Source organism: Rhinolophus sinicus, linkage group LG03, assembly GCF_036562045.2.
Source record: "Rhinolophus sinicus isolate RSC01 linkage group LG03, ASM3656204v1, whole genome shotgun sequence".
Lineage (NCBI taxonomy): Eukaryota > Metazoa > Chordata > Mammalia > Chiroptera > Rhinolophidae > Rhinolophus > Rhinolophus sinicus.
The window spans coordinates 72,024,558-72,046,321 of NC_133753.1; the positions used below are offsets into that span (position 1 = coordinate 72,024,558).

A 21,764-nucleotide genomic window follows, 5' to 3' on the forward strand; every position below is an offset into this window, starting at 1 on the left:
AAAGAAAAGCAATGCTGAAGATTTGTGGATACAGAAATGTGTTTCTACTTCTGCCACCCTGGTCACACATATCTTAAAACCAAATAAAATCTGCATCTGGTTGGGATGCAAGCACACTGTCAATTTTATTTCCATCTGTTAATTTTACTCGTAAAGTCTGAGCTATCATGACTGCCCTCTTAAGAGAGGCAAACCTACAGTGGATTGTCAATCTAGATAAATATCTGGGGATGTTTATACCACGTTTTCCCGAATACAAGACCTAGCGGGACAATCAGCTCTAATGTGTCTTTCAGAGCAAAAATCAGTAAGACCCAGTATTATACATTATATTGTATTATATGACTATACTATGTTATATAAGACCAGGTCTCACACTAAAATAAGACTGGGTCTTATATTAATTTTTGCTCCAAAAGATGCATTAGAGTCGACTGTCCTGCTAGGTCTCATTTTCAGGGAAACATGGTAACTAGTCCATTTCTTAAGTTCACATTAAATCTCAAGAAAATTCTGCTGGGAAGAAGTATAGCAAGGTAGAAATGGCAGACTTCACTAATTATGAGAAATACAAGGTTCAAATGGTCCAAAAACACAGGTTATGAAGGCCCTGGAATTTGCTGGGAGCTGGGCCAAAATCAAATTTACAGTGGAATCAAGCCTTCAGCTCTCTTGCCTGTATGTCCTGGCCCCTAAAACCCCACCTTTAATGGAAAGGAATCGAGGGGAGAGAAGACAAATATTTTACAAAATAGTGCCATGCAGACTGCGCTCAGTATAATATCTAGGCAAATTACTGCCAAAAAAGGGGAGGGGGCAGAAGGTAAGTAAACAAGCCACAAGATGATTCTACTGGACATTTCAGTAGGCTAATCACATTATATGTATGTATGCATATCACATCTGTTTATCCAAAAAGAAATCAAAGATGGTACCAAGTATAGCTTATCGGATGTCAAATCATACTAAGAACGGGCTAGAAAATTCAGAGGCCGACCTTAGAATTGTCTTTATTATAATCCCTAAAACCCTAAGGTAGCCTCTACGTTCAATTAAAATTGGATACAACTATCATGCCTAATCTGTTTCCCATCCTTCTTTAAGGAATTTTAAAGACAAAAATGTCACTAGATGGCAGCAATGAGTTGGCAATTTCGTAAAATGACAATCTTGAATCCAAAGGTTTTCTGTTTCAGTCTTTCACAATTTCTTCTCAAGTTTCTCAGTATCTTTTTGATACTATGACCTCAAGGTAGACTATCGTGTGAAAACTACAAAGCATGAGAAAATAGTACATGGTAGTATTGTAAAGACATTTTCAGGCCGTGAATTAACAAAGTTGGCCACTTTTAGAACTATGCTAATTGCTTATTCTAACTATTAAAACTATGACAAGACTCAAGGTATTGTAAATATGGGGAAATGAGTAATTCAACAAAAGGTACAGTGTAGCCATCTAAAAACAAAAACTAGGGACCAAACTCACTCTGTACACAATAAATTATAGATGGATAAAAACTTAAATGTAGAGGGACAACCCAGATGGTGCAGTAGGTAAACAGTTTACCTTCTCTCACAACCATATCAAAATTACAACTAATCTACACCACCACCATTATTGAGAACAGACTGAAGCCTTTCAAATGACTTGCAGAAGCCACCTACAGACTGGTAGGAAGGTCAGAGACCCAGACCAGGCTGGTCCCACTCACGTATGACCATTAAAGATCAGGAAGGATATTTCAGCTGTGCAGACCACCATTCCCCCAACCCCTAAAGGAGCGAGAGATTCCAGCCCAGGGTTTCCAATGCTGGGGAGAGAAGTACCCCTAATTTTTAATTAGGAAAACCAGCGGAGATTGTGACTGAGTGCAACTGCACTCACAGGTGCTCCTCTTAAAGGGACTGCGCGCAGACTTACACACTAACGGAAAAACTTGCTGAGCTCCAGGGCTGTGGCAGCAGCTGGAAAGGCAGGACCAATGAGGAATTGAGTTATCTGGCTTGGGACAGGGGCTAGAGACGCGGCTTTCTCCTGGATGGGGAGCTGATGGAGGCCACAGTGTTTTTTGTTGAGACCTCCCCCTTCCCTGCTTGTATTGTTCATTCACCCTGCCCTGGTGATTGGACAGCTGGCCCCGCCCAACTTTTGGGCACACCCAGGCCGCTTTCAGTGGCTTTTTTGTGCAGAACGCCTGCCTTGGCTCAAGCTTCACTTTCCTAGGGTCTCTCAAAGGTTTGTGGAACTGAGACAAAGAGCATCTGGCTGAGCAGCCCTAAGCAGGCACTAGCAGCAGCCAGCTTGGTTCGCACCTTGCCCTCTCAAGGTGCTTCCAAGCACAGCACAGGCAGCAGCAGCCATCTGCAGATTTCTTTCTGGCTACTGCTAGGTGGCCCGAGGTGGGGCATGGGCTGTGGCTGAAGGAGACCTACAGCAGATCTGCTCCGAGGTGGTCTTGGGGTTGGCGCCCCCAGTGGCCAGCTTCAAAATGAGCTGGAGCATCACCCAGCAGCCTCCAAGTAGGACACACCCAAGGGGCAGACTGGGCAGGCACCAGAGTCCTGCTGAGGCACATCCTGCTCCATAGGATGAGCCCCTGCACAACTCTTCCACTGTAGTCAAGGCCAGTCCTCACAACCAGTGAGCCCAAGGGTGAGTCCCTCCCACTGATGTGCAATTATCAACCAAGGCTCAATTACAAGAGGGCACACAGAACCCACACAAGGGACACACCTGGAGCGTGTGGCTCAGGTGACCCGAAAGACTGTGCCATTGAACCAACCCCACAACGCACCTACTACATAAGGCCATACCATAGTCAATGGTATTTTTAACAGCTATATTTAAGTTGTCAGAGGGGTAGTAGTTTGCAAGGTGGGTTATCACTTTATGAGGGGTTTAAATGCCTATTACATTGCTCTGAACATTTGTTATAAACATTCTATCAATTTTGATACAGAATGTCATGTAAACACTCAACCCTCCTCCCCGCCCAGTCACAAAACGCCTGCCCAGGGCCTTCTTCCAAAGCAAAAATACCCACTTTTTTGCCTTTCTGGACAAGTTTGAAAAGAAACCAGTCTAACTAAAAATCCCACCAGCCAATAAGTCCCCTCCCTCCCACCCAAGCCACTTTTATTGCTTTTTGGGGGAAAAACAACACCCACAAACAACAACAAAAAACCCACACATAACACACAAACCAACTCACAAACTGCTAACCTGAATACCAGAGAAGACATTCAGTTGAAGGGGTGGGGGGAGCGGGTGACGAGCAGTCTGCAGAGGAAAGGGGAGAGATGCAAGGGCATCACCAAACACCAGCAACAAAAAACTTAAATGTAAAAAAAATTACATAGGCAACTATCAAAACCTAACGACAAAACTCAGTTGTCCCAAAAAGTGTAACAGAAAAAGGCAAAAATCCAAACCAAACAAACATAAAAACCTGTTTCAAGAAAAGGATAGTGGGCCAGCCTGGTGGCTCAGATGGTTGGAGCATCGTGCTCCTAACGCCAAGGTCACCTGTTTGATTCCCACATAGGCCAGTGACCTGCATCCTCTACAGCTAAGATTGTGAACAATGGCTCTCCTGGAGCTGGGCTGCCGTGAGTAGCCAGAGGGGGCTGGGGAGGGGGAGCGGCTGGTGGCCAGCGTGAGTGGCCGGGTGAGGGGGAGGGGAGCAGGAGGAGGAGGAGGAGGAGGAGGAGGAGGAGGAGGGGGGGGCGCAAGGCTCATAATACCAGCATGGGTCAGGGATCTGTGTCCTACACAACTAGACTGAGAAACAACAGCTTGAACCGGAGTGTGTGTGGGGCAGTGGGGGCGGGGGGCAGAAGGAGGGGAAAAAAAGAAAAAAGTAAAGAATATTGAAATTAAAAGATTTAAAGATACCACTTTTTTAAACTGTTAGATTGGTGAAAATTACATCAATAGTAATTCAGAAAAATGTCAATGTATGCTAAAAGCACTGAGGAAAAGCTTGTTGGATGGGAAACAAATTATATGGTCTCAAAATATTATCCAACAGATTACCCACTGATCACACAAAGATAAATGCTACGTTTACAATGGAGACATGGAGGTCACCACTTAAACCAAGAAATCGGACATATGTCTCCTGATGTGACAAAATAACATACATCACCCATGCAATATTCTTGGTGAATATCTGACTTGATTATATATACAGAAAAACAATCAGATTTCAAGTTCTTGGGGACATCATACAATTGGTTGGGACTCAAAAAAAGGGGGCCTTTTGTAGATTAACAGAGCAATGTGTGAGACCTTGACTAGATACTGGATTAGGGGAGACCTTTTAGTGTGACAACTAGAGGATTTTAATGATGGACTCTATACAATATTAAATTAGTGTTAATTTGCATTGTTTTGATAATTATTTTGATAATACTGATTACCTTTATTCTTAAGAGATGCAGCCATGTTGAAGTTCCTAAGTCAAGTATCATGCCCGTAACTTTAAAATCATTTAAAAGGGGGGAAAAAAGAATACAGACCTAACATGATAATGTAGACAGTTCCTACCAGAACAGGAAGGCTGAAGCACAGATGGTGTATTTTACATATGTACATATCACCTGTTCATTTTTTAAAAGATCATATTATAGCAAATTGAAAAATGATATATGCCAGGTTACACAATTTAACAAGTTTCCAGAAAATAGCAAAACTACATTTTTGGGGGTCAAATTTGTTAATAAAAGGACAATCCCATAGGGTGCATGCAGGAGGGAACTGACACTTCCACTGCTGTAACTAAGTAAAACCAGTACGTACATGTTTCTGTAGGTTCATTTGAAAATTATTTAAAGTAAGGGCTAAGCAATGGGTAAGTCTATGTATTTGTTATTAATCAAGCAACTGAAGATGTTAAATAAATTTCAAGGCATCCTATGTTTGGCATTGAACAAGAGACTCTGACCATCTATTATAAATTTTGTAAATCCCTGTGACAAAAAATTAGAAAGTCATTTAAAAACATGTTGTAGGGGTGGCCAGTTCGCTCAGCTGGTTAGAGCATGGTACTAGTACAATACCACCAAGGTTGCCAGTTCTATCCCCACATGGGCCATTGTGAATGAGTGAATGAACGAATGAAAATAATTCCTACTATCTTCTATAAAAATAAGAAATTGTCTTATAACAAATACAACTTAATCTGTCAATGTCACTTTGAACACAGTAGTCCAAATTTGGTTGTTCTTGCAAGAATGGAACACACACTGCATGCTCTCCAGAAGCTATTATTTCCACTAACTTTGGCATTGTCAACACATGCAGAATTCACTGTAAAGTAAAACTGCTAATCCCTATTCATTAATTAATATAATGCTAACTTCCTGTATTTAGACAACTTTTCGTTGGGTTTCTTTACATTAAGCATAGAGCTTTCCATTTTATACTACTTCATCCTCTAATACCTAGTTCATATTCCCTGGTTTCAGCCTAAAGAAAAGTTTCATTGTGTGAAATGTTAACAATCTCCCCCAGTTATATAGCTGTCACTGATTTCTTCAATAGACCCTGAGGAGTCTCACCCAAGTCACTTTAAAAAAATGTAATACTGTCGGGGCCAGCCCGGTGGCTCAGGTGGTTAGAGCTCTGTGCTCCTAACTCCGAAGGCTGCCGGTTCGATTCCCATATGGGCCAGCGGGCTCTCAACCACAAGGTTACCAGTTCAATTCCTCGAGTCCCGCAAGGGATGGTGGGCAACGCCCCCTGCAACTAAGATTAAACACGGCACCTTGAGCTGAGCTGCCGTTGAGCTCCCGGTTGGCTCAGTTGGTTGGAGCGCGTCCTCTCAACCATAAGGTTCCCGGTTCGACTCCCACAAGGGATGGTGGGCTGTGCCCCCTGCAACTAGAAATGGCAACTGGACCTGGAGCTGAGCTGCACCCTCCACAACTAAGACTGAAAGGACAACAACTTGAAGCTGAACAGCACCCTCCACAACTAAGACTGTAAGGACAACAACTTGACTTGGGAAAAAAAAAAAAAAGAGTCCTGGAAGTACACACTGTTGCCCAATAAAGTCCTGTTAAAAAAAAAAAATGTAATACTGTCAATTTTCCTTCAATAGCATAAGATTTTTTTCATGTTATATAATAGTTTTTGAACAATAATTTGTAAAGTCAATCTCAAGTGAGCAGCCCTTGTACACATTTTCTGTACTCTGAAAGCTACCCTGATGTAGCTTTGAGCAAGACCCAGGTTAATATTTTAAAAATTCTAAATCAAAAGTTTCTGGAAAACATATTAAAAAATTAAAGGTAGATACAAAAATGCCTATTCCCACGAATTCATGCCATGTCCATCACGACCAAACTTCATTTAAAATATGACTAACCTTAAGATGAAAAGTTCCTGAACAGAATACAATATATCCCCACACTAAAATACACCATAAGTAAACAAACAAAGAACTGACTAATGTCTGCAATACATTTGTCCATAATAAATCAAGTCTTTAATACTACATATAAAAGTGAAAATACATAAATACATCCTAATGGTTAAGGGCTCAGAGGCTTGAGTCAGACTGACCTGTTTCAATTTCAAGCTCAACCACTCGTGTGCGCACTTCCCTACCAAAAACCAGATTCTTCAACTGTAAAATGAGTATCACTGATATTATCTGCCTCATGGATAGGTCTGAGGCATAAATGAATTAAGATACAGAAAACACTGACATGGTGCCTGAATATCACAAGTGTTGCTGCTACAGCTGCTGCTGCTATTATATCATTTACTATTACTGGTACATACCACAAAAACTGGGCCAGGGACAAAAATCAGGTGATTAATAAATAATATTGAAGCTTTTTAGAGATTTAAAGAAATTCAACATCAGTATAAAGAAAATATAAATTAAGCCAAATAACAATTTCACCTACCAAATAAAAATATTTTCAATTGAAATGGTCGTTTTCATACATTATTTCTGACAGTATGAACTGGTTTATTTTCAGAGGACAACTGGCCTATTTTATTAAAAGGCTTAAGACTGCATATTCTTCAACGCAATAAATAATCTCTTTTGAAAAATCATGTGTAGGAAAAAAGGATGCAGACATATTAACAGTAAAAAATTAGAAAACAAATGCATGACAATGAGACTGGCTAAATGAATTTCAACACATCAAGCCAAGCAGCACTGAATGACGTATTAACATTGAGATGTTTAAGATGTTACAGAGCATACACAAACAGGTTATCTAGATGATTATACACTAAAGTGTTAGAGTCTCCAGAAGTGATAAGGATTGTGAGGTTTCTAAGTATTCTTTTATCCCATTTTTTTAGTAACATATTGCTTTTATAATTTTATGCTCCTCTAGAATGTAGTGATTATGATATACAGCTTGGCAAAAAGTCAGTGAAGCTTTTCTATAAACTCCTAAACATAAGCTGGAAAAGTTGAGTACTTCTCTTCCTTAAGAGCAATTCAGAACTATATAAAATCAAGGAAATAGGCATTTCCAAGGCAAAAATTTTCACTGGATATTCTGTTCGGAAATTTGGGGTTATTATTCTCATTCATTGGAAGTCCCAACAGATCTAGTTTCTCTACATTTCTCTTTACATTCTCAAATGTCAATCAGCTGTGCCATTAATTAAATGTTAGCCCTGCTTCTGAGTGTTGCATCATTCTTAAGGGGGGAAAAAACAGCATGCTCATCATACTCGTACTAGAGCAGCTTCTACCCATTAACATTTATCTACTCTCAGAACATTTAAGCCATCTGAAAAAAAAGATTCCTGCAAGTGTCAAACAAGCATTAGAAATATGTAAAAGAATGCTTCTCACAGGGATAAACTAAAAATCAACATTTCAAAATTACTTCAGTAAATCAATAAATCTTGACTGGGAATTGAAACATCAAGGGCACATTCAATATACAACAATAATCAACAAAAAATATACAAAGTACTTATTATTTCTAATATAACTAAAAACCTATGTTAATGTGGATAACAAAATGATTAGTGTATAAACCCCCAGTCAGGAGACAAGCAGTAGTATCTCTGTACTTAACTGATTCATGCTTAAGAATTTAGGGGGTCTTTGTCTTAAATCACCAATTGCTATCATTTATCACCATGGTCACATTATACCAGAAATATGATTTGCCAAAAAGCACAGATCATTCAAAATACACATATTTCAGGATAGTGTGTATTTCTGATTACTTAAATGGCATTACCATTTATCCAGCCTACCTGTTCAAAATATTTGATTTTTTTTTAATATTTGATTTTTAATTCTATTTGCAATTTGGGGGAAGTTATTAGTTCAAAACTTGCACATAATAGTCATTTTTAAATATTTCAAATTTACATAAAATATGGCTACACTGTGATCAACTCCCCCCCCCACTAAAACATCAAAAACACCCTTGCTAGAAAGTCCACCAAATTTCTAATTCCCAAGGAATAAAAAGGAGTAAAGTGGTACAGAGCAGTGCCTCTCTTTATGTGTACTCGTATGTGCCCATAACAGTTCAAGGGCAAGCTGCGAACTTCTGTCTTTCTATGAAGCTTCAGATGGTGATGATGCTGCTGGAGCACAAACCATATTCTGAATAGCAAGAGTCAACAATAATAGTTATTCACAAGACTTCATTTCCTCACTATCTTGTAGAAAGCTTCAATTGTATCCGTAAGCTCAAACTGAGTTCAAAGTATACTTTTCAAAATATACCAACATCCCTTGGAAATATGTTTGGAAAATCAGGATTTTCAGATTTTACACAATACTGTGCTTTTCTGCTGTAGTACCCTAATGGGACCTGGGGAAGCACCCAGCTATCAAATCAATTAATATTAATATTTCTGCAATAATACATATGCATAGTCACTAAATATAACATACCAGGAACAATTTCATGTCAACTGAGGCCAAGTTTTGTCACCAAGTGTGTCTGTCAAGTTAATGAAAACCTTTCATATATTTTTGAATTTCTGAATTACGAATAAAAGACTTTGGACCAGTGTAACAAAAATTTTCATAAGGAAATAATTTTTAATAAGGAAATGTGACTTAAAGCTACTACAGTTTTCCATCACTCAGCCCTAAACAGTAAGGTATGTAATTATACCCTAAGTTTGAAAATTTAACAGTAAAATGCATATATAATAGAATCCCATATTTTGTTATCCTGAACTTGATTTTTATCACAAATGAAGATAAACTATGCCAAGATTCTATCTCAATTTTTTAAAACCTTATCTCTAATAAACAACTTCCCAAATTTCAGAAAGGACTAAGCAAAAAAAAAGTTAGCAAAACAACCATCCATGTTACCACTCCCAAAGAAATAAAACACAATTGGGTAATACCTCAATAGCATTATAGGGTCTTCAAATACATTGTTTTTTGTGTGATGATGACTGTGGTTCTTTTTAAGTCCTTATCGTTTACAAATACTAAAACAGACATTAAATATATTAAGGATTCATTTCCAAATAACAAGGAAGAGGATAGATGCAGATATAGATGAAACAAAATTGATTACCCAAGGATTGGTAAAGCATGGACATATTCTCTTTTGTGTGTTTGCAATTCTTGCACAATAAAATTAAGCACCAAATATATGCGTACACATATCTGAAAATAAAAATTCCACGTAATCTCCAACTATACACAGAAATACTCAACAAGATAGTAATTTTTCACTTAGCAAATCTATAACTCTATAAATATTCCTATTCTTTCATTTATACTTATTGAAACATGACACTGAAACTCAGTGTCCAAGCCTTAAATATAATACTAGCAAAAGATCCAGGTAATTCACAAAATTAAAAACTAATTAGTAGTCACACTGCCAGTAAGTAGATAAAATGTTATCACCTTTTTGGAAAGCAACCTAGATTGAAAAGTTTTTAAAACATGCATTTTTTTGAACAATTGTATTTCTGGGGATTAATTCTAAAAAAAAAAAAAAATTAATGGTATTTTAGTTTTAAGACCGCTCAATTGTTTATAAACCTGTTTATAAAAGAGAAAAATTGGGCGAAACCCTAAGGACCCAACCATAGACTTTTGGTTAAGTAAAATATTTTATACATATGCAATTAACACCATGAGGCTATTAAAATTTTTAGATCTTTATTTACTAACATCCTATAGTCAAGTAAAAAAAAAATTACTACTTACACGTATGTCATGTATGTTACAATGACTTCTTGAAAAGCCTATTTATGCAAAAGAACCTGGACACACCAAACTTTCATTTTGACTGGTTGAAGTTATGTCTTTGGCAGGATAGGGGTAGGGCTGGTTTGCATTTTCTCAATGTTATATACCGGGAAGCCAAAAACGTGTACACGTGACTTGTATTCATCTTTTGTTATTGGTATATATTGAGTATAACAATTTTAATAGTTTTTTCTTTCTTAAGATGTATATACTTTGGGCACCATTTTTCTGGCACCCTCTGTATATGAGCATACATTGCTTACTTAAATGGATTAAAGGTAAAAAGCAGATGGGGTACCTTCTCTTAAAAACCGACATCAATTAAGTCATGTGATTTGTCTGCCTTTTTAATTTCAATAAAACTACATCTTAAACGGCACAAATAAATGCATAATTACAACTTAAGAAGCCAACTAATTTTCAAAGACAAAGGAAAACATTTCTTTGGGAAGCACTTTCCTACTTCAATTTCAGCCATAAAGTTTTTTAAGTTAACACCAAAATCACATTTAAAGGATTAATATAAGGAATGATAGTGTGCAATGAATGTTATTTTCAGAATACAGAATTTTAGTTAAAAGGACTAGGGGAAAATTCTTTAACATGTATTCCACTAAACTATTCCTAAATGTTATTCTGCCCTAGCCAGAAAAGCCTAAGACCAGTTTGATTAACTTCCAGAGTTATATTAATTCTAAAATCAACTCAAAAGCCACAGTTAATCTAAATGGGAAATGGGAATATTTCAGACTGGTAAAATTGGAATCAGATTAGGTAGGAAGAAAAGTCAGATGTCCTCTAATCTGTTAATGGCTACCTCTTAGTAATAGCTTCATATTCTCACTGGAGAATAAAAATGTTTAGTTTTTCCAAATTTTGGCCACAGCTCTATCACAGGCAACACGGACGCCTACGCCCTCAAATGCTAACTTGACCCATTTCATCACAGCCAAACCCGTTTTAAGGCTGATTTTTCAACTTATCAAAACTCTTATAAAACTACTCCACAGGCTGTAGTCTTATTATTCATATCCAGACAGTATTAGAAGAGTCGAAATATATCTACAATAAGTTTTATTAAATTAGAAGCCAAATAACATTGTGTTGCTCTTTATAATACTGTCTTTAGGCACATAGAACAAGTTTCCTTCCAAATTCCTAAATCCCTCTCCCTTGCCCAGAGGTGATCAATTTTGATTTGTATGTATCTTTCCAGATATTTCTCTATACCTTTACATAGTAGAAAATAAAGTTCTATAAAGGTGAGCTAGTGAAAGAGCTAGAGTACTAAGGGAGGGAAGTGCTTGAAGGGCTGAGGGAAAATATCACTGAGGCAGTGGCTTTTGAGTAAACACCTAAATGAACTGGAGAACCTAACCTTATGAATGTCTGGGGGAAGAAAAATACAAGGAAAGGCTTTGAGGCAGGAACATCTAGGATATTCAAGACACACTAAGAAGTCCAGTGTGGCTGGAGTAGAACGAGGTGTGCTCCAACAATGTTTAAACAAAAAATAATTTACTACAGTAAAAGACACATTGTCATTAAGCCCTCTCGCTTCTAACATTTATCCCATCGTTCTTGCCACTTTCTGAAGCAGTTCTGGAAGTCCTCTTTCATGTCTTCAGTTGCACTGTTGTGGCTGCCTTGATGTCCTGAATCACTGACTTTGGGAAGAGCGAGAAATAGCAGTGTCAGATCTGGCGAATAAGGACACACCGTAATGTTTTTGACAGAAATTACCACATACCAGAAGCGAAGTCTAACACGGTGGAAGATGATTTACAGCACTTTAAAAAACATCTCAACCGTAGCTCATACCCAACTGACTGCACCGAACAAGCTGAAATTTGACAGTTACTAAAGTTTGACATGTGTTCCAAGTTTTGTATTCAAGATTTCTCCTTTTCCATTGGATGGCACTCGGCAGCAGCATTCACCATAGCAATCACAATGGAAAGGCTCTGTGTCACCACTTCTGGTACAGTGATTTCTGTCAAATAAAAACATTATGGCGTGTCCTCATCCACCAGATCTGGCACTGTGCAACTTCCGGCTCTTCCACAGTCAGAATGATTCAAGTATCGAGGCAGGCGCAACAGTGCAACTAAAGACACTCACAAAAGAGGACTTCCAGAACTGCTTCAGAAAATGGCAAGAACAATGGCGTGTGTTCTAAGCGAGAGTATTTTGAGGGATCTTAATGGCAATGTGTCTTTTACTGTAATAATTTTATCACATCGTGTATTAGTAAAGGAGAGGGGCATAACAGATCACATAGAGTGTCTTGTAAGTAACAGTGAAAATTTTGACTTTAATGCTGAAATAGGCAGTTTTGGGTGAGTTTCAAGCAGAAACTCAGGCAATACAATTTTCAAGCTTTACATCTTTTTTTTTTTTTAATTGGGGAAGGGGCACAGGACCTTACTGGGGAACTGTGTATTTCCTGGGCTTTTTCCAAGTCAAGTGTTCCTTTCAATCTTAGTTGTGGAGGGTGCAGCTCAGCTCCAGGTCATTGCCACTGTTAGTTGCAGGAGGCACAGCCCACCATGCCTGCGGGAGTCATCCCTTATGGGAGTCAAACTGGTAAACTTGTGGTTGAGAGTCCGCGCTCCAACCAACTGAGCCATCTGGGAGCTCAGCGGCAGCTCAGCTCAAGGTGCGTGTTCAATCTTAGTTGCAGGAGTCGAGGAGTCAAACGGGCAACCTTGTGGTTGAGAGCCCACTGGCCCATGTGGGAATCGAAGCTGCAGCCTTCGGAGTTCGGAGCACGGAGCTCCAACCACCTGAGCCATCAGGCCGGCCCAAGCATTACTTTTTAACAGGAGCTACCACACACTAATGGGGAGCGGCTAAAGAAATCTATTGCAATAATGCATGAGACGATGGTGGCTTGAAACTGGAACAAGTTATGGCAGTTTGAGTGGTGCATTCTTGTTTTATTTCAAAGGAAAAATTGACAACATTTTCTACAAGGCCAAAGGTGAGGTATGAGAGAAAAAAAGTGCTGGCTAACCAATGTCTGGCCTAAATGACATGAAAACTGGAGTTTCATGAACTGAAATGGGCAACATTGCAAAAGAACTTGGTCTGAGGGAAGAACAGCAGGAATCCCAGTTTTGGACTTTAATGTGTTTACTTCCTTAAAAGAATGCTGTCACATCCAAAGATTCTATAAAATTATACCACAAAGCTATATACAACTACCTAATTTATTACCTTGGACACCTAATTTATTACCTGCATGTCATTTACGGTGTTGTGAATTAAACAAACATATTAACAATATTTAGTATAAAACACTTTAAAATATATTTTTAAAAACCCAAAGTCCAAAGCAGTTTCTTCTTGGTACTTTAACCAAATAATTAAAGTTCTGTTTTACTGAATACTACACGTCAAGTATAGTCAGTCTAGTATAATTAAGAGTTGAAATCTGCATGCATGCTTAACAGCCTGCATTGGAATCCATGGTCCACCACTTATTAGGTATGTCTAACTTTAGGCAAATTATTTAAATTCTGTGCTTCAATATTCACATCTATTTACAAGGTTATGTATGATGATTAAACAAGTTAACAGAAGAACTTTAACAATGAACACATGGTAAAGTGTCCAGATTATTACATCCAAATGGAATTTCATGTTCTTCATTTTTCCTATCAAATAGGAAAGTGATTATACTATACCAGACCCAACAGGGGTGTTAAGAGAAATAACCAGTAATTTCCTAAAGCCTGACAAACCTGTCCTCTTCAAACTAATTACCGCTGCTCACTAAGACACATAAAAAACTCCTTTGAGGGCAGCCGGTTAGCTCAGTTGGTTAGAGCGCAGTGCTCTTAACAAGCTTGCTGGTTCGATCCCCACATGGGCCACTGTGAGCTGCACCCTTCATGACTAGATTGAAACTAGTACTTGACTTGGAGCTGATGGGTCCTGGAAAAACACACTTAAATAAAAGTTTAAAAAAACACACTTGAAAAACCAGGGCAAGTACCCTCAAGCCCAGGATTACTACTTTTTCCCCAGAGATTAACAGATAATGGCCTACCCTCATAGGTCTTCTAATTTATTGTCCTACTTGAACTTAGTCCTCATTACTAACATTCCCCACAAAACAGCCAGAAGGAAATTCCAGAGAAAGCAATGAGATCTCATTCTCCAAAATCCTTCAACAGATAATCTAGATCTTAAACATGGCCCTACAAGGACACATTATTAGGCTTGGTACTTGCCTACCTTTCAAATTTTGTTTCTCCTATGTATTCGTAATGACTCTTCTGCAGTAGATAGTATTTCTTGCTCGAAGGCCTAGTTTTTCTCATTATCTGCTTTCAGATATGGCAATCCATTTACAGATCTCAATTTCAACATCAGTCTCCTTCACTAGCAGCACTTGCCCTTTCATATTCTAATTTGGTTCCCTTATTATCATCTTATCCTGCCTGTTCTTTTACTTCAGGAACATAGATTGTTACAGTGCTAATTGTTCTTTATCCCCTCAATGGTCTATAATACCCAAGAGGGCAGGGGACAGTATGTTTTGTTTATCCCTATATGCCCAAGTCTAATGGTGATTTTCCGAATAAGCACTCAAATGTTTAACAAATACCTCTATTTGAATGTTCCACGAGCACCTCAAAAATTAATACTTAATTTTTCCTACTCTCAAACCTAACCCTTTGTTTACCCATCATCTATCCTCATCCCAGAAGCTAGAAACCTAGGGGTCATGCCAAGTCCCTCTCTTAATCACATCACAAATTTAAGTCCTCCTAAATTTATCCCCTCCTCTCTAATCCCAATACCAGTGCTTTTGACCAGCTCAGGTCGTATTTTTCCTTGTATTTTAATATCTTCGATATTTATCACCTACTTCCAATCTCATTCTCCTCTAACCCCAGTATTCCACACCATCAGAATGACATTTCTAAGGAAAATTTGATGTCACTCCAGGTTATGATCTTTCAACAGCTCACCACTGGTTTCTGGATAACATACAAACTCCTTGGCATGGCATTAAAATTTTTAAAATCTGGCCTTACCTCTCTAAGGTTCAGTTCCCCTTCTCTTAGAAGCATTTCCTGACCTCTGAAGAGTCAATTAGTACCCATTCTTGCAGGTTCCGTGCTTACCTCTAATCGCATCACATAAGCTCATCCGTCTCCCCCCAAGAGGCTGAGTCCCTGAAGAACTGTATTTTTGTTTCCCCCAAACCAGAACATGACCCATACAATGAATTTGTAGAATTAGCAAGTAAGAAATAAATTAAACTCAACCTCTAGTGAACAGCAGCCACACAATGACGGCAACAAAGTAGAAATAGCTGTCACAGAATAGAGCACATCAGTAAAACTTGGTCCAATAAAAGAAAAATTTCCATTCCTCTTCCAGATAACCTAAGGACATTTTACTTAACTTTTTCCCATTGTGTTTTCCTCGGAGGCTGCCTGCAGTTTCACTTGAACTAGATTTTACCATTTCAGTAAGAGTAAAGGAAGGGGTCAAGTAAGTCATTTACCCTAGCACCATAGCACTGAATATGCCTTTAAAAATCATTCTACTTTTTGCCCCAGCTCAAAATCTATTAAAGCAATTCTAAATCAATTTGTCAAAATTTTCAGCAAAATACAAGTTGCAAAATTCTTAACTCTGACTATCCACATCCTTATTATCCCTGCATTACTATTGTGCTTAGAGTAGATTCACTTTCGTTTACCACCTTTGGAAACAGACTGGATTCTCCAATATATAGCTGGGCCACAAGTCATTGAAAAAGCAGTCCACCCTAGATCTTCCCTGATGTGCATACAAAGATTAAGAGGATTTCCCTGCTTTGAGGTTAAAAAGGCTACCTATCCTTTTCTTTTTAAAAACCTTCCAGTGAAATAGTATTTTAATATTACAGCAAGCTTCTTGTGGTATGATTCATGTTAAATATCAATGATAAAAATAGTCTAAATAAAATACAACCCAAAATTGTTGTCACTAACCCAAGGAAGACTACTCCAAATGACATTTTTTTTTTACTAATTTGCAATAGTAATCACTAAGAAAAAGGACCACCTTGTTGCTTGCTAGTCATTAAAACAAACCATTTTCAAGTACTGTATATGTAACCTTCAGCTGTTTTCAATTATCAAAAATTCCCAGGCAGCCCAAGTTAATTAGGCATAATTCCATTAGTTTACAACAACAAAAAATGAAGTGGTCTCCCTTGGTAAATATCTCTTGAGATACACAGGAAGGATTAACCCTCACATTTCCAGAAGCTATCACCTATATCTCATCAACTAAACTTTAACTGGTGTATTTCCTAGTCTTTGCAATGAAACTAGTGGACCTCACACCTCTTACCATCACCCAGGAAGGGTGTGCATCTGTTCCGAAGGCCCCCCTGGCTCCAGGTCATCCTGGCTGCCGCTGCTCCAGGCTGGGCATCCATGTTGCTGCAGCTTGTGGTTTGTGAGGGGTAGTGTACAGGAAAAGCAGGATGGGATTTCAAGGGAAACAGGAGAAAGATGGCTTTCTGGGAAAATGCCACCACCATCATAGGTGTTAAGTAGTACCACACACATTTTATTGCAGCACAGTTTAAAAATTTAACAAATGAAAGATTAAAAATAAAAAAAAAACAAAAATAAAAAAATTAAAAATACAGACGTCCAGAGATGCTCTAAAACAGTTAAGTTAAAGATCAGGAAAAATAAGGTCACAGACTTAACAGCCAGTAAAATTCTTTCGAGCGTGGGGAAGGGGATGAGGGCAAGGGTGGGGTTGGGAGAGAAAAGGTTTATGTGATCAATCCACTTAAAAATGCTAATGCCTTCACTTTCTCTCCCAAGATGCAAAACTTCAAAGTCAATTAGGAGGCCGGAGAAATTCTTATGAACATTCAGAAAAACTCCATTTTAATCCGGTTAAAAATCATCAGTGTCATTATTATCATCATCATCACCATCATAAGTATAATAATAAATAATAGTAACTAGTAACAACAATAAAAAGGAAATCAGCGGAAAGTCAGGAAAAATGTAAAAAAAAAATTGGAATAACTTACTGTAGCTGAAGATCAAAAAAATCTCACTGTAAAAAAACAAAAATAAAAATAGCCCAGATTAGAAAAACGGGAGGTGCAAAAATGTCAAGTCAGTAAAGTTCATTTCTTTTCTCTTTCCAAAAGCAGTTTCCACAAAAACCGCAAGGGTAAAGTTCTCAGTAGCAGATAAGCAAAGCCCTTTCCACATCATCAATCAATCTTAAAAATACACGAGGAAGTAGAGAGGTCAGTTTATGAGAGGCTAAAAGGCTCCTCCTCCTCAACCCAACTGCTGCAGAAAAAAATAGAAATAGAAATTTTAAAAATTACAACTTAAATCCAAGTCCCGTTTTTGAAAACAAAAAAAAAACACCTGTAAATTTGCTGTAGTGCACACCAAGTTGCATTATGTTTAAAATGTCTTTATAAAATCAGTTTTGGAATGGGAATGTGTGTGTTCTGGAAGGGTGGGGAAGGGAGGTTAAAAATCAAAGCTGAGCTCCAGTGAGTAGGGATGGGGTTCGCCTTGCTGCCCTGTGAAAGGAGAAGGGACAGATTGAGTCAGAGTTCCTCAGAAATGTTGTGCCATAAACCCCCAAGACAGAAACATCTGTCCATTGCATCTAACACATTTTGGTAAATCATAACATTCCACTGGGATGGGGAGAGCCTCTACAGAATCATTTCTACCAGTGACTTTCTTCACAATTCTTCAACATCAGTAGATAACTAATATCTAAGTTCAAACATTCATCTTGATAACCAGCAGTTTGGGCAAGGAAAATATAGAAAAACCAGGCCAACAGAGATAAAGAAGTGAGCAAATGTGAAATATCAAGATTATGAAGGTAAACGAATTCATGGGTTTTTAAATTTTTAAGTCCATGTAGTTTTTCCTGTAATACAGACTGAAGAATGGTCTACCATGAAGGTACAAAATAGAAATGGTTATCTATTCTCAAAGCCAGACTGATAAAAGTATAGGACCTAATAGGTTCTACAGTAAATGGGAAATGATGCTTTAAATAAGGAGCCCATTATTCCACTCATTGACAGAATGAAAAACCACAGATGAAGGAAAAAAGATATGGTTACTGACTATTCAATGTCATAAAACAGGTAAAAAATTATGGTCCTTAAGAAATTTGTGGTCCCACTATTTATAAACTAGTGTATGTAGCTAATTCCAAGATATGAATTCTAAGAATTGGATACATAATATCAAAAACATACAACAGACTGACTGCCTCATCAGTAACAACATTTGCAATTGGACTGTACCTAGGTGTTTGAGCAAATAAGAATGAACTGGTTGCATTCACATTTCAATATTTAGCCATGAGGTTTGATTCTCATCTCCAGATGTCTGTAAATGAAAACATTTTATGCTGAGTTTTTTTTAAGAGTGTTCCATGAATCAATTATGTATGAACACTACAGCAACAGAACAGGTACTATAACTTAAATTTTAACTGCAAATATTTAAAATGTAGACCAGTTTAGAAATGAAATGTTACTCTTACACTTGGATTGGTATGTTAAATTGTACAAAATGTACAGCCTATAGAAAAAATTGTAGAAAATGTCAATTCTTCTGAATGTTATCTCCTTCGAGTCAGTGTTTGGTGAAAAAGTTTTGGTGAGTACAGTAATGGTGAAACATTCAATTTTCTTTCTTGCAGTGACAGCCTGAACCTGGTACTTAAAATTTTCAGGATATGTTAAGTAACTTTGACTCATCTACAAATTCTTTGCACATGTCACACAAGACATAAGCTTTAAAGAGAAGTGGTTAACATGAAAAACACTTACATCTTTAAGTCAAGAAGGTATCTCCCAAGATGTTATATAAATTGATGCACTATCACTCATAAAAAAGACCAAACTACTTTAGCACATAATTCTAATGCTTTGTAATTAAGAGTATACCTACATCATACTGCCAATCCTCTGGGAGGTTTGAATCCCTTCTTCTAAAAGGGTATTCTCAAAGGGAGGTCTGCCAACAAGCATCACTGACACTTACTGGAAATACAAACTCTCAGGGCCCACCCCAGACTGACTTAATGAGAAACTCTGGTGGAGACCCTAGCCATGTTTTAACCAGCCCTCTTGCTGATTCTGATGTCAGCTCATGTTTAAGAACTGTGAAAAGTTTAATGAGGAACCTCTATCCCCTAGTTAAGATCAAGTCTTTATAAACAAAGTGCCTCATCCTTCCAGTGTACTGAGAGCAGGTTTGAGCACCAAGGCTTCATATGTGTTCCTTACACTATATAAAATCAATCCAAGAAAATTATAACCTATAATAGTAAGCACACCAAGATAATTTTTAAAACCCTATAGTATCCTTTTCCTTTATAAACCCCAAATTTCCTGCATCTAAGAGAACACGTGCCGTTATGCTGCATCTAATAGTTCTGGATCTCAACAGTCAATAATTCTCTAGTAAATCTAACCATGTACAAAACCATTATTTTCCCTAATCCCAATGAGAATGAATATGCGCAAATAATGCTCCCCAAAGACAACTACTAATAAAATTATTTGACTGAAACACTGACTAAAGGCAGTTAACATTAATAATATACAAAAATGGCCTTTAATAGTAAAACTTTCTGTACACTTTCCAGACTTCTGGCAACAAATGAGTTATAGAAATCAAATTAAAACAAAAATCTAAGCCCCTTTATAAGTATAAAACTGAAATCCAGGAAGTTTAACTGATTTGCCTGACACAGCCAATAATAATGGGGAGAATAAAATCCAGTTCTCTTTAACTGCTAAATCAAGATTACTTCAACTGTTACACTCGCCAGTCAACATCTTACATTCACCACTTAAAATAATCTTTAAGATTAGAATAACTAGCTATTTTGGAGTTTATTCCTTGCTTGTTTCTAACAGCAATTCCATCTAAAACAAGGTCAACATGCTATGTGAAACCCTCTAGAGACCTAATTACAAATATAAGCTGTTTCAATTCTCTACAGAAGGAATAGCAAACACCACCAAACATTCGCCAATGCATGAGCATGGGAAACAGAAATGTCAGAAGACCTGCAAATTAGTCATCCTGTTTAAACCTTTCCTCTCTAGCCAACACGTTGCTAATGCCTACTTATTTGAAAACATATCTTGTCACCCCAATAAACTTTAATTAAAAAAAAAGTAAAAAAAATACATCTGGAATTGTTTCAGATATTAATTCCGTGGCAAAATTATTCCTGCTGGATTAACTCAAAGAAACTGTTACCTTGGTACATGCTGATCCCAAGCAACCCAGATTTCTAACACCTCAAGGCAAAGAAAAGTGCCCTTCAATTAATCTCACCTCAATAAATTGTTCTTAAATATTAATTCCTGACGTTTATCTTTATTTGCCAACAATATTTTCATTAGGTAGGTGATTTCCTAAATTAACCAATCACTGCCCTTATCTCTTTTCTAACAGTTCTGCAGTGACAAACTTTAGTTTTAAGCCCATGTATATTAATACGTGTTTAGACTTAAAAAAAAAAAAAAAAAAGCAATTCTTTTGATCCCTATTACATACATTTTCAATTATCTACATGGTGAGGAATCAACAGATGTCTAGCTATCTAGAATAAGAGTGCTTTCACTTCCTTTCAGATAGGATTCCTAAAGGATGATTCTACCCTGCAATATTGGTTTACACTGGGCTTAGTAAGTTTTTGTGAAATTAACACATTATAAAAATTAATATCAACTAAATCTTAAAAGAGGATTTAAGAAAAGCAATTTTTTGGATAAGGGAATATAATACTACTTAGAAATCTATGTATAATTTTTATAACCTTATCAAACGTTTTTAGTCAGTTTCAAGACCTAGTAAATAGTGGGCACTATAACACTTACTTAATAAGAAGTATGTAGGTATACACTTTTGCCAGTTTAGACGGTCTGGAAAATTAATGTCAGTATATCCTGAAAATTATCTTAAGACGTTATAATAAATGCAGCTACCTCCTGGACAACTTTTCTTAGCCTATCAAGGTTTTCTTCAGACAACCCATATCTCATCCAAACCAACTTTCGACTATTGCTCTTCACTACAAAAAGTAAAGGAAGTCTAAAATGCAGGCCTGAAAGACCCATCCTTTGACGCCAAGTAATCGCACTAACATACACGTGCCAATCAAATTTGCCTACCCATCTGTCACCCCTCCCCACCCCCAATCTGGTCCCTAAATTCCCCTTATCCTGAAATAGTTCTTCTTGAACCTATTCACTCAAGTCATTTCCTGCCAATCCTTCTGATTATATTAATATTATAGCAGCCAGGCATGCAATGGAATAGGACAAGCTATACTAAGAATGAGGGAAATTTCTCTGTGCTGTTAGGGAAAACAAGGTACAGAACACTATCTAGATAAAATGATTCTATATATACATTTTAAGGGACCTATGTATATATGAGTGTAGTTTTATGCATTAGTTGTGAATTTGTTCGAAATTCTAGAGAAATTCACAAG

General features: G+C 37.4%; 1 protein-coding gene across 9 annotated transcripts in view; it reads right to left on the minus strand.

Annotated features, from left to right (window-relative positions):
• HNRNPC (heterogeneous nuclear ribonucleoprotein C) overlaps positions 1 to 17,815 on the minus strand; it is a 46,259-nt gene extending 28,444 nt beyond the window's left edge. For 2 of the 9 annotated variants that reach the window (XM_074328017.1, XM_074328014.1), the window contains exons 1-2: positions 17,642 to 17,815; positions 17,290 to 17,315 (exon numbers count right to left, since the gene is read on the minus strand). The gene's annotated coding sequence lies outside the window, so the exon portion shown is untranslated. Of the gene's footprint in view, positions 1 to 16,579; positions 17,259 to 17,289 lie in introns of those variants that run through there. The other 7 variants (XM_074328016.1, XM_074328011.1, XM_074328012.1 and 4 more) reach the window with 6 other exon arrangements.
• Between the last annotated feature and the right edge of the window lie 3,949 nt (positions 17,816 to 21,764).